At 39.2% G+C, this 22,590-nt stretch overlaps 1 protein-coding gene across 1 annotated transcript in view; it reads right to left on the minus strand.

Annotated features, from left to right (window-relative positions):
- Positions 1 to 18,095, minus strand: part of LOC101971467 (pancreatic triacylglycerol lipase) — a 49,930-nt gene extending 31,835 nt beyond the window's left edge. The window contains exon 1 of the mRNA XM_078044419.1: positions 17,590 to 18,095. The gene's annotated coding sequence lies outside the window, so the exon portion shown is untranslated. The remainder of the gene's footprint in view (positions 1 to 17,589) is intronic.
- Between the last annotated feature and the right edge of the window lie 4,495 nt (positions 18,096 to 22,590).

Below are 22,590 nucleotides of genomic sequence, written 5' to 3' on the forward strand. Positions count from 1 at the left end.
AAACTTCCATGCAAATAGCAGGAGAAATGCATACCACTTTTAATGTTACCCGATCAACATAAACTCCATTAGATATGATAGTAACAACAGTTATTAAACTCAAAGAAAGCAAATAGGTTTTTTAAGCAAGGCTATTTTTATTTATTTTTGCAGTACCGGAGATTGAACCTAGAGTTTTGTACTTATTAGGCAAATACTCTATCACTGAGCTATAGCCTGAGCCCAGTAAAAAGGTTTTAACTGATAAGTCCATTACTCTCATTTGGTAGCAACTTCCTGGATCTCTGGGATGAGGAAGACAATAGGATTATGTCTTTGGTTGCAGGGGAGAGAATTGAGATAAATGAGTAATGTGAGATATGGGCTGGGATGAAGGAAAGGCAGCAAGTCTGTTCTGCATTTCCCAATCCTACCTTAAGGTATTTGTGAAAATAAGAGACACACAAATCAGTGGTTTCTCATCCTGGAAACCCTACACAATTTTGGATTCTAGGATGTACCCTAGATCTAGAGTATTAGACTCATCAGGTTGACTCATAGGAACTGTGTGTCCAGGAAGCTTGCCTGGTGATTCTGATGCATGCATACAGATGCCAAAGTTCTGGATTGGGGAGTTGATTGAAATCTTAGTCCATCAGGCACGATACCCAGGGAACTGTGGAGCTGCCACCAGGGACTTCACAAAGTAATGCTGAGTTGCATTTTTCCTGAGGGACACTCACCCCTGCCTGCACAGACATCTGAACATTCTCAGGTATTTCAAAATCTGTTCCAAAAAGCAAGGCCTAGAACCTTACCAAACTCACTTTTAACACAAAGCATTCATTTTCTTATCATCTAGTAGTTTAGGGCAAATTCAAATTCCTAAATGGATTACACCACTTTGAAGGATATCTATAGATAAAATCATGATACCAAAGAAGATATCTTTTATCTTTACATAGAACTTCATCATTAAAGGAAGTGCACTAGAACTTGTGAGCAAAATGACCAGTGTCTCTTGTGGTTTGGCACCAACCTGACCCACTTTAAGGCCTTCCCAGCCAAAGTGTCAGCACAGCCACCTACCTGGGCAGCCACACCCATGTGGGGAAGTTCTCAGTCTCATGAAAATGAATACATCTTTGTGATTTCACCTTTCAGGAACTGGAGTCGCTTCCAGTAATCTCTATTTGGAAGGTAAATGATCTTAATAATAGTTTAAAAAACAATCCCTTGAAAGGCCATTTTCCAGGAAGGACATATAACAAATAGCTTTCAGCAAATATGGCCACTCTGTAACAAGGGCCCATGCGATTGTTCCTCATCTGAGGCTCAGAGGGGCTTCCCTGCCTTCCTCCCATGGTGCCACCCAAGCTCATCTGCAGATCCTCAGTCCCAGCCAGCCCTAACCTGGAAGACGCATGCTGCTCTCCAGTCCACAATCCCTTGCAGGCAGTGATGACAGCATGTAGAAGAGATGAGATCCTCTTTCCTGATGTAGTAGCTCTGAATTTTACCAGATCAGTGGGGGAAATAGCAGGTATGTCCTCTGTCCAGAAGCTTAGGCACCATTCTGCTCTTATCCTTTCCTGTTGCTCAAACCCCCTCCCAGACTCCATCCAGCACTTTCCTCTAGGAAGAGCTAGCAAGGCACCATTTCTTTGATTGCTATTTACTTAACTACCTGTGGCTTTTCTTATGGCTAGACACCCATTTCTCTGATTGCATGTGGTTTTTCTTATTATAGGAGAGGCCACATTGCTGAATAACCTTGCACGACTCACACTGAGGCCATTTTGATTGGACTCTCTGTTGTACTTTCTTAAATTCATATTGTTTTTCATTCCCTTAACTCCTGAGATCTATAGCAGGAGTTGGTAAATTGTTCCTATAATGGGCCAGGTAGTAAATCTCTTAGGCTTTGTGGGTCGTATGGTCTTGGTTGTTACTACTCAGCCTGGCTAATGTAACACGAATGTAGCCACAGGCAGTGTAAGACAAATGAGTGTGGCTGTATGCTGATAAAACTTGATTTATGGGGCACTGAAATTTTAATTTCAGATAATTTTTATGTGTCACAAAAATGTAGTTTTTCTTTCAATTAAAAAAATGCAAGCACCATTCTTAGCTTGCAGACTTAAGGTGGCAGACCTGTGGATTATTATTTGCAGACCCCTCCTCTAAAGAATGCAAAACTTTCTACAGTTCTGGGTGAAGTATGTAGGCTTAGAAACCAATTTCTTGGGTGTGAATCCCAACTCCATCATATCTAATGTGATGTTAGACTTGTTGCTTATGATTTTTATATCTCAGTTTCTTGTGTTAAATGAGAATATTATAGAACTGACTTTACTGGGTTCTTGTAAAGAACAAATGAGATAGGAAAAGCATGTAGTGCAAGGTCAGACACATAATAAGCCTTTAATAAATATTACTATTATTGTTACTCTGGTTAACTTTTTCTATTGTATTTGTGTTTCTAAAGGCCTTGCATAATTTATTCACATAACCTAATTACTTCCTGTAGTTAAACTCAATGTCTTCCCCTCTTCTAAGTTAATGGATCTTACCTCTGATTAACACACACTTAATACATAATGTGATATTCTAATTGTAAAATGACGTACATCACCAAGTCTCAGTTAAATACATATTTAAAAATCATGATTATAAGGAATAACTGATAATTAACATAACTGCATAACAAAAATCACAATTAACACACTGTGAAATAATGAAGCCAATGACATTTTCCCTCTTACACAGTGATGACAACTTTCTCTAGAGAATATCCACTAAGTGGATGAAAAGTAAATATTTCAGATGAGGCAGTCATTTAGATAATTGAGGTTAAATTAAATTTAGTTTAAAGTTAAATTCGATTTTCTTTAAAATATCTTTTCTTGGATAAGTAGTTAGGTAAAGTACTTCTTAAATGCATAATGTGCAGAAAATTGCATGAGTCATAAAAATTACTGGAAATAATATGATATTTCCTACTTTTCCCCTCTAAGACTTTATGGGTGATATTGCTCCCTGGTCATTGCTAGGACATGCCAAATATTTTACCTGATTAAACATTACAGGAAAAGCCTGGAGACCCTGCAGAGCTATCTGTTGTAGGTTACTACCAGAAAAACCATTTCTTAAGACTTGACACACCATAAGTTCTCTTATGAAGTCAGACTTGATTACACATTAATAACAGTTGTTTTTGTTTAGTGAGTATTCTGTTCAGTATATAACAATGAAGTAGATTATTGTCCATTGAGTAAGAATTGTAATGAAAAACATTACAACCATGAAGGATAATTTGGTCTTATGGCCCATTCTGTAAATTCCCAGGAACTATTTCAAATAGATTACAGAGAAAAGTGAGAAACAAATTTAGAAAAAAAAAAGAATGATTCATTTAGATGAGTCTAATTCATTAATGGATAACCTAGATTAGTTCAATGAAATATTTATAATAAGCATACTTTCTCTAACAGTTTTCTTATTTTCCCTTGCCTGAGGAGAATCCTCACAGACCACTGGCAGTCTTTGAAGGAATGTTTCAGTTCCTTTTACATTAAAGCAAATAAGAACTAGATAATATCAAATATTTAGTGAGTTTGGCAAAACAATGTTTTCCTGGAGAAATCTTTCTATACACATAATGATTTTACAGTTTCAGACTCAGACTCTGTCTACAGAGTAAAATAATTCTTTTTATATATGATGTTTCTCTTTTTCTACTTGGAAAAAAAACCTAGATTACTGCTACTCAAAGTGTGGTCCGTGGACCAGCAGTCTCAGCATCACTTGGGAGCTAACTAGTTAGGAATGTCAAAACCACTTGGATCTGTCGCTGAATTCAGCACCTGCATTTTGACAGAATCTCCAGGGGACTTTGCACATTGAAGTTTGAGAGATGATTTGGATGCCATCAATTTTACTCATTCCAAACCTGATACACTTTAAGAGGGAGAAGGTGAAGTTGTTAAAATTGTTATCCAAAGAATAATGAACAATAGCCCTTGAAAACTTGGGTGGAGGAGCCCATCCATCTGGGGATTATGGGAATAGCATCTGCATAACTTGCATTGACTACAAATATAGCTCCTATAGGCTTCTCTAACATGGAAAGATCCAATCCTAAAACAATATTTACACCACTGAGGAACCTGTCAATGTGAGAGTACCCACCTTCTCTGAGTTTGCCCGTCAGTACACTGAGTGTGGAACATTCCTCTATCATGTAGCTGGGTGCTGAGCTGTCACTTGGCCCCAGATACTTCTTACTAGAAGAAAACTTTCCCCATTCTGAGTATGCAGAGAACCTCCATGAATTACTTAAATGTTTGTTAACAATTGGTCTTTGACTGCTCCACCAGTGTATCATCCTTCTCTCTTCCACCAAGGGAATAGGAGTCTTTGCCAGCAGAACCATCACCCTGAGTGGGATATGGGGGCAGACTTTCCAGCCATGGGAGACTTGGGCACACAGCACAGTGCTAATCATGCTGGTCTCTTCTTCTGTGAATAGTGTTGCTTCAACCAATTCTTTGCATAGTGAATCCTTCCTGGGGGCTCCAAACTGTTAGAGTCTGTAAACAAGTCAGGATGGCGCCTGGCATATTGCCAGAGGGAGTGGTTTGTGAAGTAACGCCAGCGAGCCATTAAGTGTGGTGATTCCTTACTGGTTGACTGCTGTATCTAGTTTATGTTAATTAAGATAAGCTGTGTAGAATGTATAAATACCTCTGTTGTCCTTCAATAAATGGCTCCTACTCCTGCTGTATCAATCTACACAAGTTGTTTGTCACCCCCCCCCCCCCCCCGGTTATTTTGCTGCAGCCATACTGCGGCACCAAACCCATAGAAGAAGTAGCAGACCCAAGTCTGTAGGCTTCTACTTCTAGTGGCTAGAGTCATTTGGTCTTTGCTGTCCTCACACAGGATTTGTAGCTGGATCTCCCTTCCTGAAACATGCTTCTTGTTGATAGCACAGATGTAAATATAGAGGGGCATTGCCTTTGTAGTATGAATATCCCTACCACTCCAGCTGTATGATTGGATCTATGTATGGGACAAGACTCCCCTATCATTTTCTGAAGTAAAACCTCCTAGATTTCCACTTATGTTACAGAGGAAATTCCATACGAATTGCCCCAATTTTACTACTCCTTTTTTTTCTCTGTAAATGGGAACAATAATGATAACTTCATCGCATTATGTGGAGAATGTATGATATAATTCATATAAAGGCAAAGCATGGTCTCTGGCATGTAATAAGCAGTTGTTGCAAATAGAGAAGGATGTCTGGTTCTGAAGACCAGCTGCTTCTCAGGGAATTACCAAAATGCTGCCAAGGTTGAGAGAAATGGCTGATTCCATAAAAGCAGCTCAACTGTGATGAGAAACTTCTCTCTAGTGAATAAACCTATTGGAAATTCCAAATGCCAAATTACTTATAGAATACCTGAGAACAATCTAATTTCCTAAAGAACTGGCAATTTTCAAGGAAGCCACAGTAGAAAGGAGAGACTCACATTAGCACAGAGAAGAAGTAATGAAGGGATGGTTTCTGGTTTTTAAAATGCCCTAATCCACTTGGGTATTATAAGAGTAGCATCCTTGTGATTTGAATCTACAATGCCAATGCTTTTAGCCAAGGTAATAGGTGACAGATAGTTTCTTGTAGCCTACAGATGGTCCATAGGTTCTGTACCCTACTACAGGTTTAACTGATTATCCAACAAATATGAATTAGAAGGTCTGACCTCCTTCTCTGCTACTCTTCAGTATTTGACACTACCTGGAGAATAGCTCTGCATTAATTTGTGACTGAGATTGAAGCTGACTGTAATTAATTATGCATTTGGGGGTTTCCATATTTTACTGGTGTAATTATACATTTTGAGCTCTACAAGTTTAATTTCACTTAAATTACATCATGGGACTAGAACACTGGGAATGGCTGAGTGAATGGAAATATAAATGAGGTCTCCAAAGTATTTCTGAGTCTTGGGTAGTATTTATGTGTGAACCATGTGCTCTGCCAATACCTATACTGGTATCAATAAAAAACAAGCATTCTTAGCACCAAGCTTTCCACCCTGAATTTCTGATCATGTGGTCCATTACTGAAGATATTTGGAAACCACTGTTCTAGGCTAATGCATAACTACTGGAAGTTCCCTCTTGTATGTACTGCCTGTCATATCTGGGCTGCAGGTTGGACAGATTGGTATTTACCTGATGGCCCCAATCTGCTCTCTTTCCTGTCTCCCCAGGAGAACAAGAGCCCAGGGGTCCACAATGATTCAAATCTCAGAATACAAGTGCCCCTTTGTGCCAGGATGAGCCAGAAATCAAATATTTGTATGAATGAGGGTCCACTCAAGATTATGTATGAGAGCACTCCAAACATTTACTGCCCAGAATTTTTTTCTCATACCTATATAAGAAAATAAAGAGTATATCTGACTATGAAGGGAGTTGCCATGAGTCATTATCTTGTCCCTCTACTATGAAAAGGAAGTTAAATTTAATTGTGAGTCATTACAGGAACTTTCTTTCAAAAGAATTTCTTTAAAAAAATAATAATGAAAGTAATAACTTAATTCCATGAAATTCAAGCATTTCTCTTTCTGATAGGTAAGTTTGGCTTTTCATTTACTCCATTAGGTTTCCTATAACACAACCAATTTAATGTTTTGGATGAATTATGTCCATTTATTAAAACTGAAACTAATAATGCATGAAATTCAGATTAAAGACCATATTAATTGCTTAATTAAATTGATATACATATTTTTTTAAACAGAAAGGTCTGGAAAATGAGGTTAAAGTAGCTTTGGGATGAAGCTTAAAAATAGCCATCGTTTCAGTGCTTTTCTGTTAAGAGAAAGTCAATGCTGAGGAGAGGAAGGTCTTTATCAATGATCAGAACTACAGCATTGTGTTAGATCAAGCCACAAAGATGAGAGCCAGTGGGCTCCCAGATGGCCTGGAGAGAGCTACTGACAAATGTCCATAAGAAATTCCACGTCGGTTCTCTTATACTTTGGAACTTGAATGTCCCCTAAAGGTCCCCAGAGTGGCATTATTGAGAGTTGGAAGAACTCTTGAGATATGAGGCCTATTGGTAACTGGGGACATGCTCCTGAAAGGGATCGTGGGACCTGGGCCATTCATCCTCCTTCTTGCTTCCTGGTACGAGGTGAGTGGTTTTGTCCCACCACACACACCTGCCATGATGTGCAGCCTCACCAGAGACCCAAAGCAACAGGACCAACTGATCATGGACTGGAATCTGCAAAACTGTGAGCCAAAACAAACCTTTTGCTTTATAAGTTGATTATTCTAGGTATTTTGCTATAGCATTGGAAAGCTGACAAGCACAATTTTCTCACCACTCATTTCTCCAGTCCACACAGGTATGTGTATTTCAGATACCTGAAAAATAGAGGAACCATCTATCTGTGAAAGAGATAAATCATTCAGGATTCAAGTGTCTTCCATTTTAATATATTTAAGGGAAATAAAATAAAGTTGAGTGTATTTTAGACATTCTCATCCACATGGTTAATCTAACAGCAATAAACAATAATTGGGATAGAAAAATGTAAATGCTATAGTCCTACATTAATAGTCTCTTATAATTTTAATATTGAATTCAAAATAGAAGTTTAAGTTGAGTGAGATATTTAATCTTGAATACTTTACTGTAATATGGACATTATATTTTTTTTATGAATGAAATGCAGTATCACAGGCTTTTAAATCCGGAAGCAGCTGTTGTCATGCTGTATGCAGATTTTTCCACTAGAGGGCCCCTCAACTAAATATATTGAACAAGCAAAAGTTATCCAATGATGAAAACATCAGTATCTTTTTATCAAAAGTTTTTGAATCTCTATAATTATTGTATAACAGTAAAAAGTAATTTCAAACAAAAATGCATATTTCAATTATGGCTTTTTAAAGATATTTATTTATTTATTTGGTCCTGGGGATTAAACCCAGGGGTGCTTAACCACTGAGCCATGTCCCCAGCCTTTTTTATTTTTTATTTTGAGACAGGCTGCTTAGCGCCTTGCCAAACTGAGGCTGAAGAAGGTGAAATAGTTTGCCCAGGGCAAGAGTACCAGTTGCCACAGTCAGGGCTCATAATCCCAGTTCCATGTATTTTTTACCGATATAACCATATTCTTTCTTACTAGGTCTGTCTATCTATCTATCCATCCATCCATCTATCCACCCATCTAAGTTGTCTGCCTATCATATATAATTATGCCTCAGATTCTCAAGTCCTGGGAAAGTCCCCACACTACCTGACACTTGGGTTGAGCATAAGGTAACACTTTCTACTGTTAGGTGGAAGTGTGCTTCTGTTGCCACTCACCTCTGACCTCCAATTATGTCCCAGACTTCTCCAAATGTTCATCAGCAGATGAACAGATTAATGAAATGTGACATATCTACACCTGGAATAATACCGCTCTAAGAGAGCAGTGCACTGATGAACGCGAAAGTGTAGATAAGTCTCAGAATCATCATGCTGAATGAAAGAAGTCTGGCATACAGGAATACATTCTGCCTGAGTTCACTTATCTAAAATTCTAAAATGTAAACTAAACTTTTTACACAAAAAGAAAATCTGTAGTTGTCTAGGACCAAGGCAGAGGGGCAAGAGGAAAGTTCCAGGGGTATGCCTTGATTATGGTGGTGGATTCATAAGCTTATACCCTGTCAGAACTCATCAGATCATACAGGGTTGATGTGTGCAATTTATTTTAAATAATACAGTTGATAACAAAGTGAATTTTAAAAATAACCCAATGAGGCACATATTATCTAAATTACCATTTCATAGAAAAAAGCAATTAATAATGGACTATATTTATTAAACAGAAGAACAAGAATACTTGACAATATGTATCAATTAAAATTAGATTACATGATATTTGAGTTTCTTGAATTTAATGGTCTCCAAATATACATATTTCACTATGCAAAGCTATGTTCAGTAAAGCAAGTAAATATTAAGTGCACACAACATATATATGTATATATATATATGTGTGTTTCTGCTTCCACACACCTCTGACCTCCAATTATGTCCCAGACTTCTCCAAATGTTCAGCAGATGTGTGTATATATATATATATATATATATATATATATATATATATATATATATACCCAAAGTAGGGCCATACTGTTCATGTATATAAATATACATATGTGTGTGTGTGTATTTATATACTCACACCCATATATACATCACTCAGATCAAGTTATAGACTATTTCAGTAGCCACATGGCTTCCCGAGGACCACTCCTGGTCAGTAAGAACTTCCAGGACTGTTCTGTCCTGTATCATTTTTTATTATTAGTTCTGTTTTTGAACTTCCTATTAGTAGAATCATCTGATGTACTCTTTTGTATCTGACAGTTTTATTCGATATGATGCCTATGAGAATTATTTATGTTGTTGCCTGTATCAATAGTTTCTTCTCAGTGCTGTGCAGTATTTAATTTATTTAACCATCCTGCTGCTGATAATTGGGTTGTTCCTGGCTTGGGGCTATTATAATAAAGCTACTATGAGCAATTTTGAACACATCTTTTGGTGAGAACAGGCAATAATTTCTGGTGACTCCATATAAAGAGTAGAACTGCAAGGTCATAAATTAAAAACAAATATTACATTAGTTTTCTTTGGGTTAGATAAAAATACAAGCAATAATAATAAGGAGGCTTATGTGAAAGTTGCCTTTTTTATCATTACAAATTTCATACAGATTCTTCTAGAATTGCTGCCTATGGAAAATACATGGAAGCCTTCCAAAATTGGTTTCAAGGATAGCAGTTTATCTGGAATATGAATTGAGAATCTCTGTCTGTCCAATGGTTCATGATAAGCTAAAATAAAGTTCGTAGCAGGTATTTCTTCTCCACCTTTTCTCCCAGCAACTCACATACGAACCTCCAAACAAATGCTTCAACAATTGTCTTCCTTATCAGTGGCAGGGGTCCTTTTTTCCTAAGGAAGTAAGCGGTCTTCCTGCCATTTCTCAGGTCAGTCATACTTCTAAACTTATCTTCCCCACTCAAGGCAGGAGGCTGTGACCATTTTTCAATCAGTACTGGGTTTTTTTATCATTATACATTTTATACATCTGTGAATACACAGTACCCCATAAATATGAACAATTAATATTCATCAATTAAAAATAGAAAGTATATGTGATTAGTTCTGTTTTAGTCAGCTTTCTGTTGCTGTAACCAAAAGACCTGATCAGAGCAACTTAGAGGAGAAAGAGTTCATTTTGGCTCATGGTTTCAGATATTCAGTACTTGCTGCCTGACTCTGGGCTTGACCTGAGGCAGAACATTATGGTGGAAGGGCTTGGTGAGGAGAACTGCTCAATTCAAAAGAGCCAGGAGGCAGCGAGAACATGAGTGCAAGGAGCCAGGGATAACACAAATCCCCAAGGGGCCATGTCCCCAGAGACTGACTTCCTCCCGCCACACCCTGCCTGCCTACAGCTACCACACGTTAATCCATTCAAACTATTAATCCACCAAATGATGAGCCCACTGATTAGGTTCAGCTCTCATAATCTAGTCGTCTCACCTGTTCATTCCTGCTTTGTCTTACCTGTGAGCTTTCAGGGGACACATCACATCCAAATCATCACAAGTTCATTAAGTTACAGGCTTTACATGGAGAGTTTAAGGTTCCCGTTGTGACCCAATATTTTTCTTCCCAACATGTCTGAGCTTTTCTATTTGTAACCTGAGTCTGAGGCAGTTCCAGGAGTTTCCATATATCATGCCAGAATATAAATGCCTTTTTTTAAATAGCAAATGATTCCTTTTTCCTGTAATACCATTGAATACAAGCAAGAAAAGAAGGAAGGTTCCAAGAATATGTCCCCAATTTTAACCACTGAAAAAGCTTATATCAATAAGAATAGAGGGAAGTTCATAAATGCACACATAAAACTTATCTTTGAATCTGGGTAATAAATGTTTAAATAAGGTAACTTTTCAGAGTGATTCTCTTTTATTCCACAGTTCTGGGTGTGCACATGCTTACGGTTGAAAGCTTTGTTACCACGGAGCCTATTAGGGGAACCTGGCAAAGAAACACAAGAAATATTACCTGCCCACATACTTTTTCTATGAACAGCTTGTCTAACCCACAGGAGAGCAAGAAACAGATAATTAACCATAAGTCTTTACTGCTAATCCAACAAGGCCATTCAGTCATTCTACAAAAGTGGGTGTTATTTGGGCTTAGAATAAAGTCTGACTGACTTTATTTACCTCTTAGCAGTAATATAGCGCAAAAGTGAGCTAACAGAGGAGATGTGGATGAAGCATCAAGGAGGATGAAGTTATAAGCCACCAGAGAAAACGAGGGGAAGGAGAGGAAGCTCAGAATCACCTTAGAAAATTCCAACTAGGGGAAAGTCAGAAAAAATCAACTTGAGGGAACTAGGGCTTGCTTGTATGGTAATTGGTCCACTAATTTGTCAGCCCCATGAGGACAGGAACAGGGCCCTGTGGTGCATTATCACACAGTGCCATTAGGGCCCACCTGTGTGTCCCTAGAGGAGATACTCAGAGCCTGGATAAGATAGCAGGTACACAAGCAAGCAAGCGAGACAAGCGAAGGGGCAGAGACCTTTGTGCGTAATGATGGATCAAGAGGTTTGCTGAGTGATGTGCCTGTAATGCCACAACGTGGAGAAAAGAACTTGTCCCACCATAAATCAGATTAGTTATGGATACAGTAAATTATCTTGTCCAGGCCCTGTCACATCAGCTGCCTGTAAAACCTTACACTAGGATTTTAATGAGCTCTCATTAACTCAAAACTGGGCAAAAACATCAGAGGACAGAAAACTCGAAGAACCGGAGTCCTTGTTTTTCAAGGTATTTGGTCCAGTAAGTGTCAAGTCAACCTTTTGGTCACAGCCAGAGGCTAATTCTGTTTGACAGCCCCTGGCCACCACGTAGTCGAGACAACGCTGAAGCCCTAATTACTGCAGTCTTTGCTATTTATAGCTGTGTTCCCAGCTTGTTTACTAATCAAAACATTCAAGTTGTATGTTCACTCACTCCTCTTCTATAAACACATGGGAATGAAGCAGAGGGTGGTGGGTTTGAGGAGGAAACTCACTTTGGTCTTTAAATAGAGTTTTTTAAAAATACTAGGTTGCCAGAAAAGAATGCCTGTTTTAGTCTGTTTAGGCTGGCATAACAAAATATCATAAACTGTGTGGCTTAGAAAAAACAGATATTTACTACTCACAGTTCTGGTGCCTGAGAAGTTCAAGATCAAGGTGCCAGCAGATTTTGGTTCCATACATGGCATCTTCTCCAGGTGTCCTCACATTGTAGAGACCAGGGGTCTATCGGCGGCCTCTTTTACAAGAGACTAATCCCATTGATGAGGGTTCTACCAAAGGCCCCCCCTCCTAGTGCCAATACCTTAGGTGTTGGGGTTTCAACATATGGATTTTGCAGGGACACAAATGCAGAGTCCACAGCAAATACAAAATAAGTGTAAAGTGAAAGTATGGTATGAGAATCACAGAGCAGTGACTGTCACTCTTCTGCTCAAAACCTCCCAGAAGTATTATAACTTCCTTAGAGTAGACACCATCATTGTCTGCTCCCCCACCCAGTACCTCTGATCTGGCCCCTGCTCCCCACTCCCCAGGTTCTACCCCTTTCCTCTCCCCTTTGCTAGAGCAGAACCTGCCCTTGCCTGTGCCCTTCCTCTGTCTGACAAGTTCTGCCCCACACCCCCGGGGCAAAGCCTTGCTTCCTCCAGGGCTTCCCCAAATGCCATCTCCACAGTGAGCCCTCCCCTGGTCACTCCACTTACAATTTCAACACCGATCCCAGCCTACACTTCTCCTCCATTTGTACTCCATTGAAACAATCGTCAACATTTATCACTATAGAATGCACACCACTTATGAGTTAGACTTGTTGTCCATCTCTCAGCATCAGGAGTTAGCTCCAGCAGGCAGAGTATCTGCTATCCTTCTGGATGTGGGGGCCTCTGAATCCATGTGCTAAATGCAGGTCTCAACAGGCACCCACACATTGACACCCAGTTGAAGGATAGGGACAGATACCCTGTGTGACCCTCTTCCTTTCCATCCTCTTCCCTCCCAACTAGAGGTGGCCATGAATCTCAGCATGTTCCCTCTACCCTGTTTTCTTTATACTTTGTATGTTTGATATATAATATGTATTTGTATCCCTAAAAAAACACTGTTGGGTTTTGTACATTTTTGACTATCAGTGGAGCATACTGTGTGCTTTCTCCTGCGATTTGGCTTTTTTCACTCACTGTTGCTTCTGAAATTCATCCATGTCTTGTGTAGCTTCCATTTGGTGTTCACTGAACTACAGTTCCTGTATACATACAATAGTCTCCTTGTTTCTAGTTTTCAGTATTACAAAATTTGTTGCCATGAACATTCTTGTACATGACCCTATGCAACTGTGTATTTTTTTCAGATGATCTGTTCAGAGTATTGTCATAGGGTATAGGGTCTCCATAATTGACCTTCGTCTTTACTTAATAATGTCGAATTATTTCCAAAGACTCTTGCAGTTTAAATTCCTTTCAGCACTACACAACCTCAGTTGTTCTACATCTTCACAATAACATTATCAGACTTTTAAATTGTTTTGCTAATCTGTTGACAGTGAAACAGCTGGTTGTTTCAATTAGAACTTCCGTGGTTGCCAAAGACATCGGGCTTCTTTTATTTAGCTATTTGGGTCTCTTCTTCTGTAAAGTGCCCCATTTTTCTGTTGGGTTGTTTTTTCTCTTTCTTGTTAGTTTGCAAGCATCCCTTACAAATTCTAGTTATAATTTTCCAGTTATACATGTTGCAGGATATTCTCCCAAGTTGTGGGATAAATTTTTCATCCTTCTTAAGTTTTCTTTTCTTGCACAGAAGTTCTTAATATTAATGTAACCAAAGATATTATTTTTGTCATTTACGGTGACGTGTGTGTGTGTGTGTGTGTGTTTGTGTGTGCGTGTATTTAAGTCCTTCTCAAGTCAGAAATTTTAAAGATATTTGATGCTGTCTTCTAATTGTTCTATAGGTCTTTCTTTTGTACTTAAGTCCTAATCTACCTAGAAATTTTTTCAGTATATGGCATTATGTTGAGGGCCCAACTTCAGATGTATAACTGGTTTTCTAAACAGTATTTGTTGAAAAGTCCACTCTATTCCCATCTATCTGCATTTGCCAGTTCCACGATGCATCATTTCTGTATTTGTATGGGTCATGCTTACCTCAGCTTTGTTTCATTTGTCTCTTTGCCCTTTTACATAATATTTTAAAATTATTTTCTGTGGTAAGAACACTTAGCATGAGATCCTCCCTCTTACAAACTTGGAAGAATACAACACAGTGTTGTTATCCACGTGCACAATGCGGTGCTGCAGACTTCTAGAACATGCATGGCTGATCCTTCGTGCCCAGTGATGAGCAACTGCCATTTTTCCCTCCCCCAATCCCTGGGAACTGCTGTATGTCAATATTTATTCTTGATTAAAAGCCAGACAAACAAAACTTTGTGAAGCAGGACTAGAAAGCTACCTCTTCAGCATAACAGTAATACTTCTCAGGAACCAGCACTCAATGGTGAAAGGCTAGACACATTTTCATTCCCACCAGGAGAAACAAGAATGCTCATTATTTTTTTTTTAAAGAGAGAGTGAGAGAGGAGAGAGAGAGAATTTTTTAATATTTATTTTTTAGTTCTCGGCGGACACAACATCTTTGTTGGTATGTGCTGAGGATTGAACCCGGGCCGCACGCATGCCAGGCGAGCGCTACCACTTGAGCCACATCCCCAGCCCAAGAATGCTCATTATTTATGGTAATTTAAATTGTTCTTAAATACTGTACTGCAACAATACAGTTGTAAGTGGTACGTCATCTGGGAAGAAGGAGGCAATGTTACCTATTTCCAGATGTTCTTGCTATATTTATGAAGAAACATTGAAAACAGTAAGAAAATTCTGTAAGGTGGTTAGTTTTAAAATCTGTGTGCAAAAATCAAGATTTCTTTCTATGGAAACAATATCATGAAAGAAAAGCCTTTACTCAAAAAAATTACAAAGTTTATAAGAATTTATGTAACAGCCAACAACAAACACAGCACAGTCAGGATTTGAACCTATGTGCAAGGTCTTGATCCAAGAAAACCACTGGATTCCACCACTCGACTCCATGGAGATCATGTGGAAACAGTGGCTCTGTGCCATATTGTTCTTCTCCAACTATGTGTGAATTAAAATCAAACCCAATAAAATTCTGATGAAATATATATATATATATATATATATATATATATAACAATTTTATTGATGTATAGCTCACATCAGATTCTTTCTTCTTATTTCCCTAGATGATCCTAAATTATGGAAGTATAAATATGAAAATTCTGGAAAAAGAAATTGCCCTGCCTGATATTAAAATATACTAGAAAGCCACAGACATTAAAATAATGATGGATTGGAATGGAAATAGACCAGCATTCTCAACTAGGACATTTTGCCCCTCAGAGACACTAGGCCATATCCAGAGACACTCTGTTATCACCAGGGACTGTGTGTCACTGGCATCTAATGGGTAGAGGCCAGGCATACTGCTGAACAGGAGACTCCCTGCTCCTACCTTGACAACAAAAAGCTATCTGGCCCCCAAAATCAAAAGTGCCAAAGACAAGAAGCTAAAGTAGACAAATGAACAGAATCTAGCATTAGATCTAAGTATCTACAGAAATACAATCAAAGGTATTAATAAATCAATGGAAAAATTATGAATTAGACTAATGAAGAAGGAAGTAAAGTTAATCTTAACTTCATCTCTTACACCAGAGCATAAAAATTAAAAACATCTTCACAGCATAAAGACAAAGACAAATTATAAACTACAACCTGGGGAAAATATTTGCAATATATATATATTTTAGAGAAAAATTAATATCCCTGATATACAAAGAGTTTTTACAAATCAATAAGGAAAAGACAAGCCATTCATATGAAGTAGGTAAATAACATGAATAGGAAATTCAGACATTTAAAATATGTATATATAATAATGAAAAATCAAAATTATATTAAAATGTAATTAGATTTAGTAACTAAAATGAGATATCATTTTGGTGAGAAATAAAACCAAAGGCCTTCAATGACTGGAGACATAGACTTCAGATACAAATGGCCCTGAACAAATCCTGTAATGCTCTCTTACCAGCAGTAATAAGTATTACTAGCAACCTCACATAAGCCTTTCATTCTTCGGTCTCACAGGAAAACTGCAAAGGGCATGCACAGCAGGTGTGGTTACATAAGGAAGAGTCTAAATTTATGTTGCCCAAATGCTGGATAAACAGCTTTCCCATATATAGACTGACCTTGTTTGACTGTATAAATCTGTACAAATTCAATCTTCCTGGTGAAAATTCACTAGAGGCAATATCAGGAAATTTTATTAGCTGAAATGATTTATTCAGGCCTCTAGAGTGCCATTTATTTCCCAGTAGAAAAATAGTTTAGAGTATTTCAGTATTTCATTATTCACTGATTTCCCCCTAAAGTCCATTAAAAGTTCAAGTAAAAAACATCTCCTACTGGGTTGCAAACATCCATAATGGCTTGGGCAGCACTTATGAATATTTCTGAAGAAACAGTATTTATGCATAATCCTAATATACTGAAAGGAGATTTCCTGTACTGGGAAAAAAAGTCCTTTTTTATTTGTTACCCCTGAACTGCCCAAAATTATGACTCAGCAGAGGACTAAAATATTAGAGTTGTTATTTATCACACTTACGGGAATTGTGATTCCCAGCCTAAGGTCCAGTGAAGCCCAGAGTCCCAGGGCAGACCTCCCTGCATTGCTGCCTGGGTCCCAGACCATCTACTAAAGTCAAAGTTGCCCCATGGGCCAGTACACAGAGGTTGCTAGTTCACTACAGGTGGGCTGCTTGGACTTGCCACCAAAACACACTCTCCTCCAGTCTCTGTTGCACATCACATCTCAGGTTAGTCTGATTAGGTCACCCTTGCCCACTCAAGTCCCTGCCAGTCACAGGTGCCAACAGGAGGGAAGACAAGTCTCAGGACCATCTTTTCTGAGCCACTGGAATCTTGCTGAGCTACTGGCTGTCTAAAACCATAACTGAGAAACAAAATCCAGGAAAGAAAAGAAGATATTTCCTTACTAAAAGTTACAAGGAAGTCATTCCTTAGAAGAACTGGCTTGTTAAATAAAACACCCAACAACTATTTCCAAGAACCATGAAATATCACCAAAGCCATCTGATTTATGTTAGCCTTTGGATGGTGACCATATTCACAAAAATAGGACAATCCCCTCTCCTCTTTTTTTTTTTTTTTTGATAGTACTGGGGATTGAACCCAGAGCCTTATACATGCTAGGCAAGCACTCTACGACTGAGCTACATCCCCAGCCCCACAAAGACTGGAACACATCTTTAGTTAACAACTCTGAAAAAGTTAAGGGTGAGGTTGTTTATCGTGGGAAACTGACTTACAGGAAATGCTTCAAATCTTCCAGTTTCCCATCTTCCTTGGAACAGGGTAAATCCTTAGTACTGTGGTTTCTCCACGCGTCTTACAAGGCTGGTCTCTTTGCTCCCTGACGTCATTTCCTCTCCCTTTTCTGCCTTGTGCTGTGGCTCCAACCATTGACTGTTCTTCAAACAAGCCTAGCATGCTCCTACCACAGGTAAATATTTTTTTTTAATGAATAAATGAGCATGCATTTGAAATTCTGCAAATTAAGAATTCCAGAGAAGCAGTTCCTGTGTGTTCCCATCTGCACTGCAGCGGCAGCAGTGAGATTCTAAGATATTGTTCAGTTTAGAAGTCCCCAAGGACCCTGGGACTCAGGGCTGTCAGTCTTTCTGCCCTCCTCTCACCTCTTTTTTGTTCAAGGGAAGGATTATTTTCTGTCTCCCTGCACACTGGGCAGCAGAGGGATAAGTGGTTGTCTATCTGTATAGTAAGACCCTCGTGGGCATGGAATCTTGCCCACTGGTACTGCCCTCAAGCCCAGCTCCCTGTGCTAATTGTCCCCTGTCAGCCTTCTCTTCAATAGTTTCTGTGTTTACTGGGCCATGAGGATATCTGACTTTGCCTGTATACTCAGGACACCATTGGTACAGGGGGTGACAAAGGGAAGGGGCGTCCCTTCTCATTATGTAAATGTAGGCTACATCAAGAGCCCTAGATGGTAATAACAAGACTTCTTTAATGCCACTATTTGGAAAAAAGGATCAAAAGGGAAAAGAAGTAAAATTTCTCAGACCCAGTAAAGACAGCTTGGTTGTTGTGAGCTTTGATAAAAAAGAAGAAAAAGTCTGAGCTAATGATTTGTGCCAAATAGTAGTTTCTTTGTTCCATACTGGAGAGAGCTTTGCGATCAATCTTTATTTCTCAACCTTGGCTGCACATTGGAATCACTTGGGGGAAAAAAAATTTAAATTCTGATGCCAGGGGCCATTCGCAGGGATGCTGATGGAATTCTGCAAGGAGATGGCCTGATTGTCAGGATTTTTAAAGCTTCCTAGGAGAATCTGGTGCATTTCTTTATACCAGGAGCTGACGTGATGAAATTACACACCTATATTAACAAGTACAACTGGCAAATATGATTAGGAAAGGACAGACACTCTGAGTCATTGCTGAATCATTGTGCTGTGGGCATCAGCTGGTGTGTTTTATAGAGCGAATGAAGAATATCTGAGAATCCAGTCATTCTTAACATCCCAAATTGAGGATGTTAAGGAGGATATTTCTTTATTCTTAAAAATGTGTCTATTTGGTTGTGGAGGGGCAGGAGGTAAAGGGGAGAATTATGATGTGATGGGAAAGAATAAAATCTTGGGGATGGAACAGTTTTCCATCACAGTTTGCTCTTCCTAGAATTTAAAAAAAAAATGTAATCATCAGCATTAAAAATGGTGATATTTCTTCCAGGAAGTGAAAAGTTCAGGCTCTTCAAGAAATGGAATACATTGCTGAGGCGCCTCACTTGAAATCCTGGCATAGATGTCATCAAGGGTACTGAGAATGGACATGGAAATGCTTCTGTCTCCTTCACCACGGACACACTGCCCTCCAAATGGGAGTGTTTTCCCTCATTCAGCATGCTGGACACACCATACTGTCACATTCAAAATGTCACCGTTTTTTCTTAGCACAGTGTCAGGATCAGAAGGCATTTTGTGGACCAACTGTTCTTTCCGAATTCAGCCATGCATTAAGTGGCATTCTGGCGCCACATTGTTCAGTGTGTCCTCGCAGGCTCTTTGCTGCAAACACAGCTGGTGTTGTCTGTACTGATCCCAGTACACCTTTTCCACTTTATCTAATGACTCACAGACTCATCATTTAGCTGGATGCAAATCTTTGCTCCTGCATCAGGGGCTTTCAGTGATAAAGAGGACAAAAAAGTCGTCAGGCCCTTCTCCCTCACACAGCTTACATATCCCAGGTTTGACACAGCTGGATGAGCTTGCTGCCACATATAAGTGATGGGACTCCACGTGGGAGGTGGCTACACCACCACATCCAGCAGTTTCATCTGATAAAGGAACTTAACTGAGAACTTATTTTATGTTTTCTTAAAACAACTTGTCACTGGCTTCAAAGCTAACTGTCCATGTTCCTCTGTGGCACTGTGACTTGCACCTGTTTCTGCCAGGGACACAGGGCGATGCCTATGTGCTCTTGGGCTCACCTCCCATTCACAAACTCCATACTAGAAAGTATTACTTTTGCTTGCTTGAAAAAATATTCAATATACTTAACCAAGTCACTACATTTTTTCTTTAAAATGTCATGAGAATGTCAAAAATTTTGTGCCACTTCTGGAAAATGATGTTTATGCACTAGGGACTTGAAGGGAGATGGAAAAAGTTTTGCAGTTCAATTTCTCTCTTACTTCCAGATCCATTTGACTCAGGGCTGGCTTTGGGTTTATTATATTACTCTGTGCTATCGTATTTATGCTGCTATTGTCATCTCCGATTTCCCAGCTCAGTGAACAACTTTGGAAACATTGATCTCTTTGGGTGACACTAGGGATATGACAATCACAGGAGTAACAATAAAATTATGCAAATTAACAAAGCTCAATTGAAGAATAAATGCACAAATGGTGTGAAAATGCTTCAGCAGAGAAGAATCACTCCTGTTCACTGCAATGGTCACTGAGGACAAAGGACCAGTTCCCTTCTCACTGCACGTGCTGCTGTTGTTTAAGAAGGGAACAAGCGTCCTGGAAATTGTTCCCATTACATTTCGTATTTGTCAAGTGCATGTGAATAACATTGTTTCATCCCTGAAACTGCCAACTACATGCTCACTTCTTGACAGAAGCTCCTCCAAGAACAGAAAATTCCAGAAGGACAAGGGTCATCTTACTGTCTCCTTTTAAGCCCTGCTGCCTGACCTGGAGCCTGGACTTGGGTGACTCTAGAAACACATGGAAGGAATAAGCACATCCACCTGGTGGCCTGGGATACAGGCAGATTCCTGGCTTCACACACCTCATTACCCTCCTCCACCCTCAGCTCCCCGTGCTTGTTAAGAGGAAGATACACACACATCATATTTTCCTCCCTACCCAAAGTGTACAAGGGCTAGCAGTCATGCCAGAGCCAAGGAAGACAAATTGTTTTTGATTTGTGTGTCAACAATAATTAACTGGTAGTGACTGCCTGGAGCACTGGAGTGAGAAGGATTCTGAGGTCACATCTGATTTCAGTGGGCAAGAGGATGGTGATCAATTAGCAGTGGGGCAGCGGTCTGGGAGTGAAAAATGGCATTGCATTGGCTTTGTGATTTCCATTCCCATCTTAGTTAGTTATTTTGACAGTAAAAAGCTAAATGCTTTAAGTGCAGATGGTGCAATTGTAGGTGCCAGCAACAAGGTGGAGGAGTGATTGAGGATATCAACCTTTTGATAGATTCTCCAAAAAATCCCAAGGCTTCACCTGCCTGTAGTCTGCTCTGCCTGGCTGAGCATCATGAATGTCTCTGGGATTTTATAAAATCAATTCCTCAACTGAGACCTACTGGATCATATGCTCAGGGATAGTATTTTGGGTTCAGTATTTTTAAAAAATTATGCATCCTTTTATGACTTGGATGCACATACAAATTTGAGAGATAGTGATAAAGTCTACGAGGGCACTGAAATTTGAATGCTTCCCTGCAGAATGAGCAGGCAGCTGTCTGTCAAAGCTGATCCTTGGGGATTCTACACAGCAGTGTTCTGTAGTATTTCTAGAGTCTCATGACCAGATAAATATCTGGTTGTCCCTGTTTTGTGATGCTATCAGTCATTGATATCATTGCCTAGATCCTTTTATTCTTGAGGGTTTGAAAATAATGGCATTCTAATCATATCATTCCTTTTCATACATTAGCTGCACTATTTCTATAAAGAAAATTTGTCTCTAATTAATATCACATGCCTCTGTAATAACTAATTACCTTTAGTTACAATTCATATTAGAAACCCAGGATCAATGATTGATCTCCCATCTATTTGTCAAGTTTCAAAGTACTGAGTTTGGCATCCTTCAAACGTGATCAATGAGGTTTTTGCTTTGAATTAGTATCATTTTGAACTCACGGATAAACACATAACTACTTCAGTCCATTGCTGTACAACTACCGTTCATTGATGCTCAGAGAGTCCCACATGCAAACAGTAGGCGCCCTTTCAAGTCAGCGCCTTAGTCCTTTTGATATGACCCTAGTAATCCTTGGTAGTTTCCTTGCTTTCAGGTGTGACAAGATGTGCCAGCCCCCTCTTTGACCTGTAATCCTCGGCTACTTCTCGAAGGAGCTTTGGTTCTTTTTTAAGGGAAAATGACATTTGGAGGTCACATTCTGGGTGCTAGGTTGCTCATCTCTACTGACTTGGTCATTATTTCTAGGCCTTTTAGAAAATGTCCTTGAAAGTCTTAAAAAGAAACAAAGAAGGATTAAAAAATGACAATGTAAAACACACATCACCAAATTCAAGAACCAAGTACATTCAGGAAAGTCAAGGTTAGTCTCTATCATTGCCACTCTATTTTCTTTCTCACCATTGTTCATCATTAATAAATAAATAACATATCTATCTGTATGTAGTACCTCCCTTTAGAGTTGTTTTAGGAATATTAACCCACAAACTGAAAATATTAAAGGCATTCTTTTAGCTAAACACACACACACACACACACACACACACACACACGTTGATTTATTTTTTTCTCAGCAAATACCACTGTGTCAGCAGGAGCCCTTAGTGCCAGTGCGGGGAAGCCACCGGAGCAGCAGGCTCCTTGCCCGAGTCCCAAGCCAGTCTGTTCAGGCACCTAGAGAAGGAGTTCTGCAATCATCCCTTCCAGATCTAAGTGATGACAAGTAGAAACATATGAGACGCAGTGAGTTTCTATTTCTGAATCACTGACTCTGTGTTGACCAAATTGTGAGGGAAAGCAGAGGGTGACGATTTGGAGCATGGCAGTTGG

Source organism: Ictidomys tridecemlineatus, chromosome 1 (assembly GCF_052094955.1).
Source record: "Ictidomys tridecemlineatus isolate mIctTri1 chromosome 1, mIctTri1.hap1, whole genome shotgun sequence".
In the NCBI taxonomy this organism is placed as follows: domain Eukaryota; kingdom Metazoa; phylum Chordata; class Mammalia; order Rodentia; family Sciuridae; genus Ictidomys; species Ictidomys tridecemlineatus.